This window comes from Peromyscus eremicus, chromosome 6 (genome assembly GCF_949786415.1).
Source record: "Peromyscus eremicus chromosome 6, PerEre_H2_v1, whole genome shotgun sequence".
NCBI lineage: Eukaryota > Metazoa > Chordata > Mammalia > Rodentia > Cricetidae > Peromyscus > Peromyscus eremicus.
Genome location: NC_081421.1, coordinates 118,406,410 through 118,426,781, shown reverse-complemented (window position 1 = coordinate 118,426,781; position 20,372 = coordinate 118,406,410).

Here is a 20,372-nt window from a genome sequence, read left to right as displayed (position 1 = left end):
TACAGAAAATATGCAGGCAGGCTTTTCTGACCAAGGTATCCTGCTTCCCAAAAGCAGGTTATAGGATTAGCTTGCAATGAATGTCCAGGAAAGGGATAACAGCTTGGGGATTACCTCTGAAGTTTTGTGGTAACCACTTAAACTACCACCACTTAAAATGGTGTCCATTGCAAACTTACTGTATTTTAATTTTGTTTTCATCAACAATTAGAATATTCTCTTTTCTAACTCATTTCTCTCACATATGTATTGAATTCTTTTTATTTATTAAGTACTATAGTAGATTAAAGGCAAGAGCAGTAATCCTATGTAGTCTTTATTCTAATAGAGTTCAATAGTATGAGAGAAATATACACATAATTATTTACAGCTGTTGTAAATTAGACAGTGGAAGTGCCACAGGGGCATTGTGCTTAGTTGGGCATTAAGGAAACATCCCTGAGGTGATGTTTCTGCTGAGAGACTGAGTCTTTGTTTCTCCACTTAGAAGAGAGAAGGAAAGATAGACAAGCAAACTTGAGACAGATGGATGACTGTCAGCATGTTAGAAGAACCACGAGTGTGGCTACCATAAGGTAGAGGAGTAAGAAGGCAGCAAGGGTGGGAAGAGAATTAAATAAGTCCTTGAAGGTCACAACAAAAATTTCAGATATTGACCGAGATATGAAAAGGTTTTCAACAGGCAGTGTGACAAGGCCAATGTTCACTTTGAAATATGCTGCGTGTTGTATAGATGACAATTTGTAGAAAGCCAAAATAGCATTTCCTTCTATCTCAAGATTAACCCTTCCAGGACATTAATATTTATTAAATTACTTCAAGTAACTTTCAACAATGGTTGGTGCATAGAATAATTTAATTTTTATTGAATAAGAAATTAAGGTGTTCATCTAGTCAAGACCATAAATCAGCAATTCAGGAAAAAGATAATGGTTCATTGAACTTAATTTGGAAAGCCATAGCATGTGAAAAAGATGCTTCATTGGTGCTTAGATCTGACTGTCTCCACCTAAGTTTTGTAGAAATTTAATGACATGGTGTAACTGTGATTATGGGAGGAAGTAAGACCTTTGGAAGCTATCAAGTCATGAGTCTTCCACTATAGATGAATGTATTTTTTAATACAAGGATCCTTCTCATTTGGGAAGGTAGTTTCCAGCATAGACCCAATGACTTGTTTTCTTTGTAGCTGGCGACCTCTGGCCCTCTGCCATGTCGTGAGGCATTGAGAAGGCCCTTACCTGGTATGATTCCTCAGTAAAGAATTTTCCAGAACCATAGCCAAATAAGCATTTGTTTTGCTGTTGTTTTAAGACAGGGTCTTGTTATGTAGCTCAAGCAGATCTAAAACATGCTATGTAGCTGATTCTAGCTTTGAATTCAATACCTTCCTGCATCAGCCTTCCCAGCAGTTTAGATTATAGGTGTGACCCTCCAAATCCAGCCTATAAACTTCAACTTTTAAATAATTTATCCAGTTTTTGGTCTTCAGCTATAATATCAGACATGGAGTGTGTTGGTCAGTTTTACAGAGTCATTGAAAGGAAGAAAACTAGCAAAGTTATACTTAACATGATCTTTTTTCAGTTCACAATTGGTTTGATATTCCAATACTTTCAAGAATATTTGTACATTAAAGTGAGACAGTGTTTTTGCTGTGATATGAGATTGTAGCTACAAATTGACTGCACACTCCGGAGGTTTGAGAACTCATCAGCATCTCCCATAACAGGTCAAAAACTCTCTAATCTGCCTATGGACTAAGTAGCATTTAGTGCCGTCAATTCTGGTTCATGCAAGATGTGTGTGGGCATTTCATAATTCAGAGCTTATATTATATTACAAAAACCATTGACTGTCAAAATTAAAACAGCTACCAAAAGAGCCTAATATTTGAATATTTCTATTATTATTTAAATCTATTTACTTTTGAAAAACTAGCTTAATTGCTGCTCCTGATTCGTATTTAAATCACTTATAATGTTTATGCAGAAAAGTAAAAGTTTAAGTGATGACTCGATAAAAATGAGAAAGTTTGTGCTATGTGCTGAACCCAACTCCCTCCCCCATTTGTCTGTTGAAGTCCAGACTCAGTGCTTATAAATGTGACCTTATTTGGAAAGGGAGTCTTTACAGTAGTAATCAGTTTAAGATGGGGTCAATAGGATTTGCCCTAATCTGGTATGGTTAGTATCCATGTAAAGAGAGGAAATTAGAGGGCAGACCATCATACAGGGAGAATAATGTGCCAAGAAGCAGATGGCTATCTACAAACCAAAGACAGCATTGTCGTACAAATCCTTCTTTCATCCCTGAAAGAGAATGACCTCTATTTACACCTTGGTTTCAGACTTCAGGACTAAGTCCTTAATTTCAAGCAGTTTGCTGCATGATGTTGGGGCAATGAGGCAAACTGAGACAAGGTGTTAGATTTTCGTGGGTTGAATCTGTCCAATTTAGCAGCACATGCCAGCTATGCCCGAGGTGAAGGAGCAGTTCCGTTTATAAAACTCACGAATTGCATTTGAGTTATCTTATCTGGGGAAGGTGGGAAGCCAGGACTGCTGGGAACCAATCTTAAGGTGGATTGTTGGGAAGCCAGTCACTTCCTTGTGTGGCTGATCAGATTACTATGACGGGCAAGGTCACCTGAGTGTGAACTGGTGATGGTGCCACAGGAATTCTTAGCATTTGTTTCACCATGACAGGTTTTCCTGACTTGACTTTCTTTAGGCAGAAATTCTTCTCAATAAGTCTCAATATATCTTCTATATAATTTTTTTCTTGTTTGAGAATTTTATACATGCTTATATCATGTTGGATCAAATCAATGCCCGTTTCCTTCCTCCAGTTCCACCTACCCACTCTTCCATCCCACGTGCTCTTTTTTCTTTTAAAAAACCCACTGAAACCATTTAATGCTGCCCGTGTCCTCAAGCACGTAGGGCCATCTACTGCAGCATGGGGACCTCATTTCAAAACGTGTTAATGGATGAGGTAATCTTTGGCATTTAATATCTGAAATAATATTACATTTTTCTTCATAGTTTTTCCCTATAAAATTGGAAGATAGAATTTTTTTCTGTAAAAGGACCAAAGAATAACAACTTTAATGCTCTTATATTTGCCAAATTCAAAAAGATTGGCTAGCTGTATTTGTTTGTATCATCAATATTTGTCTTAATAAAAAATTCAACATTTCAATTATTTTTTTCTGTGGTTTTCTCAGACAAAGTCTCCATCTATACTTCCTAGGCTGGCCTAGAACTCACTATGTAGCCAGCTAACCTCAAACTCGCAGTGATACACCTGCCCTTAGCTTCTCAACTGCCAGGATTGAAGGCATATGCTGTTATGTGGGGTGATTAATTTTTTAAATGATTAGTAACACAAATACTCCAGAACTTCAATCCCCAAATTATATTTTCACTTAGTTTTGAAGTATTAGCATACTGTCTCTTTTTCTTGTGTATAGAAATCAGAAGATGAATTCTGTAATAGATTTAAAGAATGCCCAGGATTATTCTAGATATAAAATAGATGGCAAACATAATTGAAAATATAACTCTTGATTAAATAGAAAAAGTGGCATGGAATAATTTGAACCCAGGTTAAAATGCGAAGAATGCTTGTGCGTGTGCAGTGAAGGCATACAGGCTGTGCGAGAGTCCTAAGCCAAGGTGTGAAGCCTCGTGAATACATTGTAAGTAGAGATAAGTAGGAAGTCTGACCAGAAAATTTGGTGGGACCTGAGTTCCATGTGTTTGCTGGAGACATCGTTGCTGGCCTCAGAGGGCAGACATGAAGGGGCACCTGAGACTGGGCAATCACAGGGCTTCCCATTTGAGCTGAGCTAGGACATGCTGCTCCTCACACTCCATACTTCTACTCTCCCTAAGTTTTGTTGTACATCTCACTCTATCAGGCACGGCTAGGAAACCTTTTGCTTACATCGTTTTATTAAAATGTTTATTATGGATAGATACAGGGGATAACAAATCCTTAAGCAAATAAAGAAGACGATGAAAGTGAGGCGGAAGGGTTTACTGTTGACACAACAGGTCAAAGAGAGTGGGTAGAATGCTTTTTAATTGTTTTGTGCAATGAGGTCTGATAACATCAGCCAGCAGCAGCAGAATTAACACAGAGCACCACGGAGTCTGGAAAGCTCAGTGGGAGATTGTTGCCATCCTCCTGCATTCTCTTCTCCCATCAGTTTGACCATTCTGACATGCAGACACATTCATGCACTTTTGATTGGATTCTGCTGATCTCTCTAAACTTCAGAGTCAAATCCAAATTGCTTAACAAATTGTTGAAGGCCCCCAGTAAACCAAGTTGGACATTTTTTTTTCTTTTTCCTGATTTATAGAAACTCTTTCAAATCTTAACAAGCCTTAGAATCCCTACTTGCCCCATCTCCTGGCATGCAAAAAATATTTGCATGCTTTAACATAACTAATAAATATTTGTATCCTGAAATACTATTGTGCCCCTTTAATCTACTCTTCAAAACATGTCCTAAAGATCCCTGCTTCTGAGAAGACTGGGCTAATATTATCTATCCCATTGCACATTTCCCTGTGCTTCCTCTGTTCTGTAACAACTTAGAGGATGCTTATTTGTGCATTGCAGTCATCCAATTTCAAAGTTTTGTTTGCATTCATACTTGTGGGTTCAATAATGGAGTTCTTAAAGTTAATGTGTTTTAAATTCACCTACACTGAAATGGCAGACTGTAAGGAATCCATAATTGGTTGATTTATGATGTGCAGAATTACACAACCAAGTAGAAAATTTAGTATATAAGAGAACATCGGCCAGGCAGTGGTGGCACATGCCTTTAATCCCAGCACTTGGGAGGCAGAGCCAGGCAGATCTCTGGGAGTTCGAGGCTACCCTGGTCTACAGAGAGAGATCCAGGGCAGGCACCAAAACTACTCAGAGAAACCCTGTCTCAAACAAACAAACAAACAAACAAACAAAACAAAAAGCAAAACCCAAAACATTAAAAAAAAGAGAACACCACAGAAACTTACATTTTGAGTCAAGTGTGTCATGCACATTTGTAATCCAAACACTCAGAAGGTGAAGCAGGAGGACTATTTTGTGTTTTAGGCCAGTCTGGGCAATATAGTGAGGACCAGGTGACCTGTGGTTGCATAGCAAGACCCTGTCTCAAGAAATACAAACAATTTTATGCTTCAAGTTTTCCTTAACTTATATGAAAATAAAACAGGTTTGAATTGATAAACTGCTGATAATACATAGAGTAATAAGGTCCTTATTAAATGGATTTAATTTAGAGTAGATATTAAGGTTAGTGTTAATTATTAAACTAAATATGTCTGATTTTATGGGAGAATATTCCGGTACTTTTGGAAGTACAAAGGTGTCTTCAGCTATGAAGGTACACACAAGGAGCTGGTGGAGGTTTAAAGGTGATAACTGAAAATGCAGAGACCAAATATGAGCTCTTACTGAACAAATGTGAAGGAAAACATAGACAACACAAACCTGGGGGAACATGAAAAGCACTGGATTAAGACAGTGACCAAGAAAGGAATCAAAGAGGTAGGGAGTAAGTGTGGCTGCTGAAGAGAGTGCAAGCACAAAGAAGTGCCCAAGGTGACCCTGCTGGCAAGTCTCCCAGAGATCCAAGGAATGTCAGTGTGCTATCTTCGCTAATTTCAGAGAGATTTTAGCAGCTTGTTCACACACAAGATAACCAATTTAGGCAACCAAGGGAGCATGCACAGAGATTGCAATTTCCAAAAGCCAGTTAATGTCTTCTACAAATTCAAAAAGAGAAAATAGTAGGTAAGTATGTCTGCTGGAATCTTCTGTAGGTTTTCCCCAACTGCTCTCTGATTAGTGTATTCTAAAGACTTAGTGAAAAATTCCTTTGATAAACTTAGCATTTCTTGTGTTCATTCTGTTTGGGACACATTTTACTGCTTATAATCTCTGAGAGAGTTAAGCACAGAGGGTGATTCTGTAAGTGTGTAGGTAAGAGTAGCACTTCTCAGGCTGTATTCTATGGCATGCTGGTGCTGTAGCCTGTTAGCCAGAGGCACTGGGAGGAAGAAAAGAAAGCTAATGTAGTGAAACGTGTTTTCTATGTGTAAGTAAAATCAAATGCAAAGACTTTCTCTTCTTGGGCATCTTCAGAACTTCATATGAACACTTTGGCTATTGGAGAAGGATATAGACTTACTGTTACTTCCAAGCACTAATTGCCTAGGTATTATTATGACTCATGTTGATAATGCAGATCTGCATGTATTTTATTTGCTATTTTCTAGCTCCTTTCTCCTCAAACTCAGTATTACAATACTTTTATATAATATGGGGCACAAAAATCACCAAGTAACAAAAAGGTGAATACATAAGTCAATGCAAATCGTATCCTCCATCTGTCCATCCACCCATCCACCTGTCCATTCTTTCCTTCTTATCTTCCTTGCATTTTCCTTCTAATTTGATTATTTTAGTGGGTATTTTAGTTTTTATTTAGAATGAATAACTTAGAGCTAGAGAAATGGTTAAGTAATTGAGGGTTCTTTCTGCTCTTCTGCTGGGGGACTCAATCCCCATATCAGGTGGCTGAAAAACACCTATAAGTTCAGGTCCAGGGGATCTGATACCTTTGGCCTCTATGAGTGCAGATACACATGCACGCACACATACACATATGTGTACATGCATGGAGAGAGAGAGAGAGAGAGAGAGAGAGAGAGAGAGAGAGAGAGAGAGAGAGAGAGATCTTTAAACTAAAATACTTTGATGTGCGGGTTGGGTTAACATTATTTAACAACACTATCTGGAAAATTATAAAATATCTCTTGGACATTGCCATTAGCAGAATTTGTGGGCTAAGGATCATAACTCTGATAATCTAGGACTTTAAACTTCTTTGAAAACCTGTGAGAGTCTGAGGTGCTGGGATGCACCAAGTAATTCAGAGAAACGGGGATATTGAATATGCTTTTAACTGTAACACCAGGCACTTCTGGGATTGCCTCCCAGTGATTTAATCAGGTATTGACTCAGGAGTCCCGAGGAGGGCATATATCTTCAGGAAGATGTGGACGATCACTGCAACATCAACCTTACCCCTTCCTTTATGTGCAGGAGAAAGACAAGCTATGCCAAGGGTTTCCATTTTTTTTTCTTGGTTAATGTCACAAGGATCCCTCTCAAAAGGCTTCTTACCTCACGCTTTATGATTTTTTCTCCTTTTGCTTCCCTCCTCTGCCCTCTGCCATGTCTCATGTGACTCTGACTCCTTTTGGGGTACATGGCCCCACATTACAGCTCTCCTGCATCCTTCTTTAGTGGCAGTTTCCTCAGTGCTGAGAGGCTGTCGCTTTGCTTTAATATCAAACTTTCTGGTATTTCCCTGGCTTTGGATTTACCGACATTTTTCTGACCTTGCAGATAAGTGCTTTTTGCTGGAACATGTCTGCCCCCCTGTAATTGCTAAAGCCACTAGAAAGAAATGGGCCAGATTGTTTTCATAACGCCATTCCCTTGGTGCAATGCATCTGTTCAAACACCAAGGTGAACTAGCCCTTAGGAACTCTGCATTCCTGTGGGCTGACTTACTTCTTGACCCTTAGCTCTGCAGAAGGACGCAGGACTAGGTGCATAATGCAGAGTTGGGACAGTCACTTGTGTGCCCTGTGTGCCAAGAGGCAACTTTACCACGCTACCCAAGAAACCCCCACACTAAGTAAACCTGATAAGCCTTGCCTGTGTTTACTCTCTTCCCCAGAACAAGGAAAAAGCACAGCACTTTCCATCGATGTGCAGCTGCTTCAAATAGCTGAGTTATCACCGACGTCGTAGGATGAGTGAGGATGCAGACTCCAAAAGCATAAAATACTCTTAGTGATTGAGATATCAAAGAGTCAACTTTAAGTATTTCATTAAAATGCCTGCAGATCATATGCACCACAATTTCAGAGAACCCATGAAGCTGCTTGTCTAATAAATGGAGTTCATCTATAAATGGTTTGGCCCAACCAAAGTGGCTTTAATCAAATTGGGGGAAGATGAGTTCCGTAGAGGTAGCTTATTTCATTAATTTACTACTGTTTAGGGTTCATGGTCAATGGCCAATTGATATTATTTGTGACAACACCAAATAAAACAAGTAAAGGAAAATAAGTTGGGTGATGTATTGCAGAGATAAATCACACCCTGCCATGTGGGGAGATGAAGCCCTCCAGCAGAGGCACTTAGCACACTTCATTTGATTCCCATTCGTCAGCTTTGGTGCCGGTGCCTCAGAAAGAATGCAAAGGTAAATGAACACCAAAATATGATTTACAGCCCTGGAAAACGGTCCTACCCAAATAAATCAAGGTTCCACTTCATTTCAGGCATTGGTTTATTCATAATAGGTCTTTTACAATCACGCAATGCCATGGTAAACAAACCCCAACAAAACACACACCTGCAATGAGAGATAGGCACGATACTGTGTGTGCACAGAGAAATGAAGAGGCGTAAACTACTGCAGCTATTCAGGAAATGGACAGCATGGTTTTCATCCCCATGGAAGAATACACTGATTGGTTATCTTATACCAAATGGTCGAACATTCTACAGACTCAGCAGGTTTAATTTAGGAGTATCTATCTATCTATCTATCTATCTATCTATCTATCTATCTATCAACTATCATCTATCTATCTATCTACCTTTCTATCCATATCCATATACATATTCCTATATATATATATAATGGCATATTTATATATACACATACATATATATCAATGATTAAAGAAAAGGGGCAATGAATTTGAAGAGAACAAAGTAAAAGAAAGTTCATGGGAAGGTTAAGAGGAAATAAATGGAAGGGGAAATGATGTAACAATATTATACTTTCAAAAAAGCTATTTAAAAAAATCTCTGGTTTGATAAACAATGATGTAGTAGTTCATGGATATTATGAGAAGAGATTTCAGAACATGTAGATTTAAGATATTTATCCAGACTATGTGTATGAGTATGTAAATAACTTTATTAAAACTCTTAACTTTATTAAAACTCTTAGGAAGAATACTTCGGGGATCTATTCTGAATCTACAGTGTTAAAGATTGAAACTAGGCAGAGATAAAGACTGTGATGGAGTGAATAAATATATGTATATATGTGTATATATATATATATACACACATATGCATATATACATACATATATTTACATATACATATTCTTATAAAATGATTCAATTGCCCAGCAACTCAGCAGGCTAGAGCATGGGAGTCACTGAAAACCAGCTATCATAGATCAGGCTGGGCAACGTAAGACTCTGATCTGGAGACATACACAAAATAAAATGACTCCTACCTCCAAATGGTCTCATTGAATTTTCATTTTAGGATGAGCGAATAAAAAATTTCAACTTGCTATTGGAGAACTTTTAATAGGATATAAACAAAGGTAATAAAGGATAAAACAGAAGGCTTGGTATCATAATCATTTCTCTTTATCTCGATAGAAATAGTTCAAGTCAAAAATATAATTCTATGTGCACTTATTATGTTTGTATTTAAAAGAAGAAAAATATTCAATTGAAAACAAACAGAAGCAAGATCTTAAAACTATAGAAGTTTAGTGCTAGAAGGAGCTTCTTTACATACGCTTTAGAAGTCCTATTTCCAAGTTCCAAATGAAAACAGGGAACTTTGGGAGGTTAAAAAATTGAGTTAGCCAAGGTCACATCATGAATTAGTCACAGAGCCATGCCCCAGGCTCCAATTTTGTTAGTCTATCCAACTCAAGAACTTGATGTTCTATGAACAGTTAAAGCACATGTGTGCAGAAACCTCTATATCTTACTGGTTTATTACGACATGAAATCAAACCAGGTGGATATTTCACTTTAGATACACTCTGTATATAAATGTGTAGTGCATGTATGAATTCTCACAGACTTTATATACACGCACGCACTGTGAAAATTTTCATTGTGAGTTTCCTGCACTTTTTTTTTTAAAAAAAAACTTAACAGTATTTTATTTAGCTTCATTGTATTCAAACAGCCAGTTTAAGAAGCATTGAGTGTGGTTTTCAATATGGAGGCAGCCTCCTGATGATTTTTTAAAGTATTGTTGCCCTTAGATATCTTTTTTTAAAAAGTCTTTATTAGCATGTATTAATTACATTAAATAGTGGATTTTATTTTGACATTTTCTTTCAAGTATAGAATGTATTCAGATTGTATTTAACCCCCCATGACCTTTTCTTATCTCCCCTCTTCCTATCCATCCTTGTACAACTCTTCCTCTTTCTTTTGTGACACCTTTTTATCTTTTGTTTCTCTCCTTCCTAATTTTGGCTAAGACACACTGAACTGACCATCGCCTGCTTAGTGCCAAGCCTTCAAGTGTCACACATGGACTGTGTTGCTTCTTCAAAGCAGGTGCATTGAGAAGCACTGAAGGAGACTTGTGAAGGGTTTAGCATCTTTCCTGGGGCTGCTCTGCCTTCCCTGCCCATGTGGCAGTGTTTAGGCTGCGGATGCTGCTTACACGAGTGAACGTTAATATTTCATCCTCTCATTGCAGAGGTTTTACAAATCACCAAACTTATGCAACCATGCTGCCTGAAGTTAAGATTATACATTGCTGAGGTTTAAATAGGTGTTTGCCTAAGAGCAGCATTCTCCACAGAAAACAAGTTTTCAGAAGGCAAGCAGAAACAGTTGGGTTTTCATTCTATTACCATTGAAATTGCACTTCTTTTTGTTAATGATTGAATAAATCAGAATTTCAGTGGTGTATTCTCAGCATTTTCTTCTATTTATTCCATCTGTTATGGGAAGGCTCCAGCATCTTGAGAAATAACCCACTTTATAGTCAAAAAGTATAGTCTGCAAATTTAAGCTGTTTATTGTAGGATAAAAATAACCATAAAACAAACAGGCTCTCCTTGAATATTTGTGCCCTGGTTGGAGAGCTCTTCCAGGCCCTTGGAGGGGTTTGGCTATAAAACACCCTGAAAAACAATTTCTCACAGTCCTAGCTCATATGAAGAAAGCGGTTTCTCTCACTCTGATTAGCTTGACTGTAGGTTTGCCTGGGGATTAAACAACTAAACTAGCTCACATCTAAAACCTTCCCCAGGGCTAACCAGTCTCACCTGCTTTTTGTTGTTTTCAATACTAGCCCTTAAAACCCAGGTGAGGGCGGTTTGGTGGGGATTAGGACACAGGCTTGCTTGGCCGGAACTAAACACAAGTATAAAACCCCCAAAGAATAGGAAGGCTTCCTCTGGTGCTGCTGGTAAATCAGCTTCCAGCCCACTCTTCCCGGTTTGTGTTTCCCCTACCTGTTACAAGTCATTTATTTTGATGACATCTTTAATGAAAGTGACCTATAGAAAGGCTTTTTAATCTGGGCTGTGGAGAGCCAAGGAGAGAAAGGGAATTTAGACTTACACTGATACATATAAACAACAAAGAAATAAAAGTTTTCACAAAGAGAGATTAGCTGTTGAAATAAACTTTCCCAATCAAAACAATAGGACCCATGAATGCAAGGGAGATAATAACACTGAACACGCTCTCCAACTATAATTCTGTAATTGATTGTACAAATATTCAACTCTAAGCCGCTCACAAGTTTCACTTCTAGCTTTGCCTGTCCAGCTTCAAAAAACACCATTGCTGTAAATATCTGTACTTCAGAGGGTACATTTTAGTAACTCAGTGTTCCCTTAGCCCATATTAAATGTTTTTCCTGAATTTGCAATCATTAACCAAGGTAGTATCTTGACTAGCAGGGGCTGACATGCCAAAGTCTTTTCTTTCTTACATTTATCTGATACTGAGGCTTGAGGGGAACTTGGAGGTTTTCCTCTCAAACAGGCTTGTAGATTATTTCCTTGTTTGGCAAGAGAATGGAATTTACCATCACTTGGGAAAATTCTGAAGTCAAGCTGTGAAATTGAACAAAATTTTCATCAGCAAAAAATTGAGTTTGAGAAACATGTGTTTCCCCTTTGGTAAAAGGACTCAAGGTAGAGAGGAAGCAGGGGTGGAGGGTTGAAGTTGTCATTACTCTTTCCTGGGTAGTTGCGACAAGAATGGAGAGAATCCCAGCTGCAATGCCCAAAGCAAAATCTTTATGAGAACAAGTGATGGAACTCCGAGACTCAAACCAGGTGTCCACTCCTTGATCTTAACACACAACATTTGTACACACAACAGACTGAAGCAACAAGCTAAAACGTCCAGAGCCCTGGAAACAGAAAGGAAATAGAGATCTCAACAGGCTATGGACGCCAGGGATGCGTTCTTACAGACACACTGAATTCAAGGTTGTTTTTTCACAAAGGAAATCTTATAACTATTTCCTGAATCACTTAATCATAGCCCAACAGATACATTTTGAGAGATAATAATATAATAACTTAAATTTGTTGATCATATAAAATCTGCACAGGTCTGTAACATAGGTACCGTTTCTCAAGAAGCACCCACTAACTAGAAACAATTTTCTCAGTGCCAGGACTAGGTGTGTGTGTGTGTGTGTGTGTGTGTGTGTGTGTGTGTGTGTATTATATATACATAGATGTATGTGTATTATAAATATATCAGTGCTTTGCATAAACAAATGAAATTTCTCAGCTCCATCTTTGAATAAATAAGAAAGGATTATCTAATTTACAATGTAGGAAATGTCATCTGTAAGAATTGATTTTCTGAACCTGAGCTAAGATATTGAAAGCTTTTTCTAGACACCACATTGTCAGGGTCAGTTCAGTCTTGCCTGGTTACACAAATACATGGTAACCTTTATGTCCCACTGTTCAAACATATTGTTCACGACAATCCTTTTACTCCTGTGTGCTGACACTGCTTTGTGTGAAAGAAAAATCAACAATATAACCATCATTACCATCAAAAAGTATTTAGTCAGGCCTCAGTCTGTGCACCTGTTGTTGTTTTGCAAAGTGGGCTTCCAGACGTGTTTTCTGTCCACTGGGAATGCAAAGACAAAGGAAAGCAAACGAAAGGACATACAGACAACTAAACAAGCAATGAGACTTGTACACAGCACATATGCGCTAGCTCCTATTTGCATATGGAAATGTCGACTTTGTAGATTCAAGTTAATGATGTTTTGCTTTTGTCAATCCATTATGAGCTGTCAGCTATTAAAATCTGGCCCCAAGTGGTGTCTCAGCACAGTGACTTGCCTGAACCTGCTGTTCTGTTGTGGAGGTTATGATCTCAATGCTATGGAGCCTCAGGGAATCCTTAGTTTGTATAGACCATGCATTCAGGTCAGTGATGTTTCCAGAAACAGCTAAACATTAAATTATTCTTTCTTAATTTTTTAAAAAGTTAGTTACAAAACACTCACACACACACACACACACACACACACACACACACACACACACACCCCAAATCATTTGCTGACCCTCTCTAATACAGTGAAGCTTAAAGAAACTTGGCAAATTGAAAGTGAAGTTAAAAAAAAAAATTCTTACGTTACATTCTGATAAAAAACTTGAAACAATATAATTATCTTATTTTTTTCAGATTTCATTAGTATAAAAAGAATTCTTCCAATCTCAGCAGTCCTCAAGTTGTATTAAAAATGTGTCATGCTTCATAGTGTCATTGGATTCATAAATATGTGTAGAAATAAGAAAACACTAGACAATGGTCACCTTGTGCAGTATTTTTTTTTGCTTGCTTGTTTTTGCTATCTATGAAGGACTATGGACTAGATGCTATACACATATAACTCAATATTTTCAATGGCCCATGGCCTCATTCTTAAATTTTCCCTTCAAAAATCTTCTTTTTCCCATTTTTAATTTCTTTCTCTCCTTGTGACTCCCTGGGGAGATGGTCAGGACAATTTTATCCTATCCCTCCCTCTTTTCTGTCCCCAGGTTAATCCTTCATCTTTGTTCATGCTTTCCATAGTCTCTGCTGTGCCATCCAGCATAGGTTCTGACCAGCCTTGCACCACAGGGCATCCTGTGCATCCTGACATGGAAGTTTTAGACTATACATATACATATAACTTTGGACTCACATATACATAATTTGAGATTAAGGGAACATTGTTGCCCATGAGGTCACACTTGGCTACTGGGGAGCAGGTTAGTGAAGAAAGTCACCTATTATCTACCAAGGGAAACAGTTCTGAGACATTCCCTAAGTCTCCTTAGAAGTTTGGCCCAAATGGACCACCAGTCAATGACTTAAAATTATAGTCAATCCACTTTCATCTCCTTCCAGGATTAACCCCATCTGCTTATCACTGCATTCCCTGTCTTCCTGTCACTAATAAGGATTGTATATGCAATTCTTTCTTTATGCTCTTTATTCAGAGTATTAAGGCTAAGACGAGGTATTATATTTTGCTCACTGTGATATGCTCATCTTCTGTATTATACCTGTTATAATATATATGCAGTCAATAATGATAGAACTATTTATATTATATTGTTTGGTATAAGCTTAGGTTAAAGAAATTGGATTTTTTCACACTTAAGAGATGAAAATCATGATTGCTTGTTGCTATGGATGTGTTGCCTTGGAGGCTGGAGAATTGGACAGAGTTGAATACATTATGGTCATTTCTAGGGTGGTAAGTGGGCATCCAGAAATAGTAACTTATAATTTCCTTGATGTTCAGATCAATGTAACTAGCACTATTGTTTTCAAATTGGAAAAGCCATATCCCTACCACTAAAATTTATAATATAATTTCTATCATTCATCTCCCTCCTTTAGCACAAAGGGAGTATTATAGTCAATTTCTTGATTTTTCTGATATGGATAATTATTTTAAGTGACTAGATAGCTCACATTCCAAATTAAAATAAGCCCAACTTATTGGTCCATATCCAATTTGTCATCAGGGAGATAACAGCCTTTAAATATAGAATCATAATTAGGATTAATTAAAACAATTTAAGAAGATCTTGTAAGGAAAGCTAAACATTAAAATCAGTTGAAATTGGACCCTTCTTCTACTTCCCGATCAATGTCTGAATGCCTGTGGGCACCAAAGTACTCCGATGTCAAGGATTAAAACAGGGCTCCCTTCAAGAGCAATAAATCCACTTAAAAATATGTAAATGTGTTTCACTTACCACTGACCTGGAGGTGAAAAGTTCTATATCAAATTACTAACAGCCCCAGATACTCATCCTTCTCTTCTGATTTTGATTTCAATATACTGAAAAATGAGCTATGAAAAAAATGCTCATTTGTATTACAGAAAAAATTAGAAAGATTCCCTGCATGTTGTTCATCCCACAAAGATGCAAGCTCAGAGGAAGGGAAAGGAGACTTCTGTGTCTTCACCAAGTTCTATGTCCTCTTCAATTTTTTTCTTTTTTTAATTAAGGAATTTTTTATTCATTTTAGATAGCAACCACAGATCCCCCTCTTCTCCCTCCTCCTGCCCCTCCAGCCTTCCAACCCCCACCCCTCATTCCCTCCTCCAACAAGGTAAGGCCTCCTGTAGGGAATCAGCAGAGCCTGGTCCATTCAGTAGAGGCAGGTGCAAGCCCCACCCCTTCATCAAGGTTGTGCAAGTTGTCCCACCATAGGTAGTGGGCTCCAAAAAGCCAGCTCATGCACCAGAGATGGATCCTGATCTCACTGTCGCGGGGTGGTGGAGGGGAGGCTAAATTTATTCTTTCTTTTAGAATTCTCTTCATCACTCTGGAAGAGCCTCTTGCTTCCTGTCAATCTGATACAAAGCCTCTGTAATTAGATTTCCTGAGACTTGGAGTGTTCTCCTCAAGCTCGCACACTGCTGGAGCACCAGTACTGACCATCCTAATGCTCAGGGTGTGTTCACATTCTCAAACTGGCAGTAGTCCACCCACCATGGCCCATCAAAGAAAATCTGAATTCCTTTGTCCAAACATGTTGGCTACCCTGCCAAGCTGCTGTCTTGTATGCAATGAGGCTTCTAGGGGAAGTAAGAATAAATTCCTTGGCTAACAATCTAATGCCTTCCAAGATGCTGTGGCACTGTGGTCTGTTTCATCTCTTCATTCTCCTGGTCTGCTCGAAACTGTGAGGCTGGGAAGCATGTCTGGAAACGTGTCTTCTGCACACAAAGCCAATACTTCTTTACTACCCAGTGACAGTTACTCCTAAGCCATTGTCTCAGCGCTGCTACACTTCACCAGCCTTTCATGCACTTCACTTTGGGTTTGAAATAAAAGATATTTCAAACATATTCGTTCTTGTTACTACAGCAATCAGAGAAATACAGATAACTCCAGGTGATATTGATGCTGTGCAAGGGTCCCCAGAAATGATTCTCAGTCCTCAGTTATATCATAGTGAATGTCAATGACACCCCACCCAACACTGTCTGAGAGAAGCATAGAGCAATACCCACTACTTTTTTTTTTTTTATAACTTTGTACATTTGGACAGCTTCCTTAAACTTCTAATTTATGAGTATGGTACAGTTACCTTCCTCTCAGACTTTCCTTCCCAGCACTGTGCACAATTGCAAGTTTGGCTCATGCTTGATTTTTTTCACTTTAGTATAGACCTTTCACTAACTTGGCAGATAAGTCTGCATTTTCTTATCAAAATAGTGTCATTTGTTGCTATGCAACAACTTTTCAAAAATATTTGTTAAAGGACTTGGCACGTAACTAGTGCTAAATAAATGCTAGTGCCTTCTCATTTCTCTCTACTCTTTACTGAATTTAAAACTGTCTGGGGAGATATAATTAAAATATTTGACACTTTAAATATATGAGGGTTTGTGTGTATATGTGCATGTGTGTGTATCATATCTATAGAAATATTTGTTTAGAGTTAGAAGAACACAGGATTAAATATCTTGACAATATGCTGTTTAACAACATCTGTTAGCTTCTCAGAGCACTGTCTTTGTACATGATCAGACTAGATTTTAAGGCTATGGTATGGACAGCATAACCAAGCCTCAGTTCTATCATGTTTATGACACCTGTGCCTCAGTTCTATCATGTTTATGACACCTGCTTCCATTACCTACCTCACATGCTGGCATGATAACAAACATAACATTTCACCATTGTGATAGAAGTTTCTAAACTGTGGCCTTACTGAACTCTCAGAGCTCACTGGATACATAAAGAAATTGTTCTCACTAATATTTTAAAAGGTGTATATCTTCTACATTTTGAAAAAAGTAAACAAAACCCAAGATGAACAAAGGAAAGCAGAGTACAAAAGAAAAACATCAAAAACATTCACAAATATAATTTTTATATTTTGATCTCAATTTTCCCCCTCAATCTTTGTTACATATAATTAATCATCTACCTAAATTCTGACAATAAAAATGGATCTTGAATAGTGTATCTATTAACATAAAACCATTTGCATTTATGTCTCATGTCTTAGACATGTTGGGAAGCATGGTAACAGCAACATTGATTTGTGTGTTCATATCTCCAATTTCAAATCCCATTTATTTTAAAAGTATAACACCCAGGCCTTCTTATCCAGGGTATGACTCCTGGAAATTTACCACCAGATTGAAGATACAACCCACCTAATAAGGAAAAAGAATAATTGACATGAGCAGAGGTATGCAATGGTAATGAATCAAACATACTTTATAACATCATTTAATAAGGCAACCAAGAGGGTCTAAGCCATGCTCCAAAGCTTACCAAATAGTTTGGAATATCAAGAGAAACTCAGAAGATGAGCGTAGAAGGTCTACTTTCAAGATGGTAAGTGGTTAGCTCATAAAGAGTCATTCTGTATCAACCTTTGGATAGCATCTTGGCAGATGGAGCTTTAGTGTCTAACAACATCCTTTCAAGTTTTTTTGGTGATTTCTCTGTTCTTAGTGCATAGTACCCACGAAACATGAGCTCTTAAGACAAATCCTTAGTGGCAGCCTCCCTTCTGTGTATTTTGTGAGTGTAACTCATCCCAGCTGGATCTTAGTGGCAATCCCTAAATAAATTAAGGCAGCTAGTGCACTGTCTCCCATGGGTGACAAGGGGTAGATTAGAATATAGACAGATTACTTGAGTCAAGTAACTCAAGCAATAGAAGTCATTTCCATGCATTTTGAGTGAATTATTAGGAAAATAGAGCTTTCTCTTTCTTACTGGGCATAAAGCAGGAGGGATGTTGACCAGAAGTCATAAAAGAGAATGTATCTAACACTAAGAAACCTATTTAAATGATGGTAATGTCAGGGAAACTAGGAGCTGTTACACCATTTTAACTCAGGATCAAGCTTTTTTTTGGCAAGACTTTTTTCTGCAGCAGTTAGGTAAATTGTGTATATACACTCCATCCTTCTTTCTGTGGCTTATAAGGACAGTTGGTTGGGCTGCTGATGTGGCTTGGGGCAAGAACATATATAAGGCACTACATTCAGTCTCTAGTACTGTGATATATGTGTGTGTATATATATATATATATATATATATATATATATATATATCTCACAAGTAAATAAACTAAATGAAAATAAAGACCCTCAGAAAACCTACACGCTGACTTTCCCGGGCACAGATTACATTTATAGCAATGTGTTATAGTTTGAAGTGCAAATAGATTTTTCCCTTCTTGACTACCACTTGCACATTTTTTAAAAGTAATGGTATTGTAAATGTTTTCTCTTTTTATTAGGGAATATTATTTCCCTAAATAGCCATCCACTGATGATATAAGTAGAGTTGTATAGAGGTTAAAATCCAGGCTTTGAAACTGAAGGTCAGTGTCCGCATTTAGGCTTCTATTCTTTGGCCCTGTAATAAGCTAAATTTGTGAAAATTTCTGATCCTCTTTGTTTTGACTAATAACATACATTACCAAATTATTAACCACATAATGATACATACTAAATATTTGACACAGTTATACTTTCATTATCAAATCAGCAAAGGAGTATATAAAGTACTTATAAGTTAATATTAAACAGCCGTCTATATTATCCACTAAACAAATAAAAAATGAAACTGGATAAGAACATTCGTTTTATCTTCAGACCTAAAGGGATTTGACAGTGAAGCCTTCAATCACTACATAAACAAAGCAGAAAAAAAATCACAATAACCAATGTTCAGTTTCTTTTCTATGGTATTACACAATAATGTTAAGGAAGGAGGACATCTTGGGAACATGCTTTTCTGACTTTTGTCAATAGGGAAGAATGCAGGTAATATATTATATGCAGGAAATATTTGGGGAGATGCTGGCTATGCAAAGGGATTAGAACAGTGACTCAAGAGGGCGTCTAAGTGCTCTTGACCTGGAGCAGCAATAATGGGATCACAAAGACAAAGTGCATGTTGCCTGAGGTGGTAGAAAGCTGCCTTTTCTTACATCTACAGAGCAGCCAGGAAATTTAGAGGCTATTTTGGAATAAGTCCTAAGAATTAAACCAACTATGATGAATGAGATTGAATTGGGCAAACAGCTAGGATTTAATGTTCACTGTATCAATTCTTGGAATCACCCTAGGCTAGAAATGCCTGGCTTTAAGAAAGACTTGAGCTTCCTTTTTTAAAAAAGTAAAAAATAAAAAAGAAGAAGCAGGCTTTGGAGAGATATGTAAGGAGAAATGTGATTGAAATAAATATCTGTCAACAAAATTCAACACTGGCAATATGTGAAGCTTTTAAGGCTCACTGGAAGGGTTACACCGCTAGAGTCTCACCAACCCTTTCTCCTCTTGCTTTTTGGTTTAAATTAAATGGAAGCTACACAATGGGAAATCAATATTTTGTTGTTCCAAACAGTGCATTCACCTTGGGGGCACAGTATTCATGTAATTCTGTTGGGAGATTCTTTTGAAAGGGAGTTGAGAATGACCGGAAAAATGTGGACACTGATCAGAAGGAGTCACCTCCCAGCACAGTGCTGTCTTTCTAAGTGAAAGTCAAAAATGTTAAAAAACAGGGACCTTGATTGAAGCTGACACTATATGGCTTTAATTTATGTCTGAGGCCTCAGAGAATTCCTGCCTTAAAGCCATAAATGCATACAAGCCTTATAAAAGTGAAACATTGCAACAGAAAGGTATACTTTAGTCTGAAGGTCAAATTCCAGGTGTCACCCAAGGTCAGTAACTCACTCCCCTCCACATCCTGGTATGTGTTACATTTCTAAAGTTCCCACAGGCATTCTTAGAAAACAAAGATATGCAGAAGATTGGTTAAGGTTTTTAGTTTCTAAGGCAGAGTTGAGCCCAGAAATATCATTTTCAAATAGCCTAAGGAATTCTTTTAAATCATCCCACTCTGAGACATCTCTCAGTCATTTGTTCATTTTTTTTAACTTATTCAACCAGTCTCTGATTATGTCCACAACCTAAATACTTTTCTTGTTTTCATTAGA